Below are 400 nucleotides of genomic sequence, written 5' to 3'. Positions count from 1 at the left end.
AACAGAGTGCTGGCGCCATCATTTCTGGAGACCAAGGTGAGTGCGAAATTTGCTGAGATTTATTATATACATACATAAATATATATATTTACATACGTCCATGCACATTAGATATCCATTTGTTTATCATCGCCAGTTTTGTTGTAAATTTGGAATATATGTAGATATGATAGTTGAAATTTGGAGATGAATTAGTATGTTGGATTCCGTTGAGGGGAAGAACCAGATAAGTTAGCATTAGCGTACGTGGACTAAAATTTGAGTTTTATGTTAGGAGTAGTTGGAGATTTAGATAAGCATTCGGTTTAAATATTACCGATATATTAAATAAAGATTGGATTTTACAGTTTTGGGTTTTTGTAATTAAGGGTAGCAAGATTGCATTGAGTTTCAGAGTTAA

General features: G+C 32.5%; 1 protein-coding gene across 1 annotated transcript in view; it reads right to left on the bottom strand.

The window, feature by feature from the left end:
* The window catches only part of LOC118734969 (carcinine transporter-like), a 5,486-nt gene that overhangs the window by 4,693 nt on the left and 393 nt on the right, over positions 1-400 (bottom strand). The window lies entirely within an intron of this gene.

The sequence above is a fragment of the Rhagoletis pomonella genome, unplaced genomic scaffold (assembly GCF_013731165.1).
Source record: "Rhagoletis pomonella isolate Grant_MI unplaced genomic scaffold, Rhpom_1.0 Rhpom_scaffold_00003, whole genome shotgun sequence".
NCBI classification, from domain to species: Eukaryota; Metazoa; Arthropoda; class Insecta; order Diptera; family Tephritidae; genus Rhagoletis; species Rhagoletis pomonella.
The sequence above is the reverse complement of the archived record's forward strand: the minus strand, read 5'-3'. Positions and strand labels throughout refer to the sequence as shown.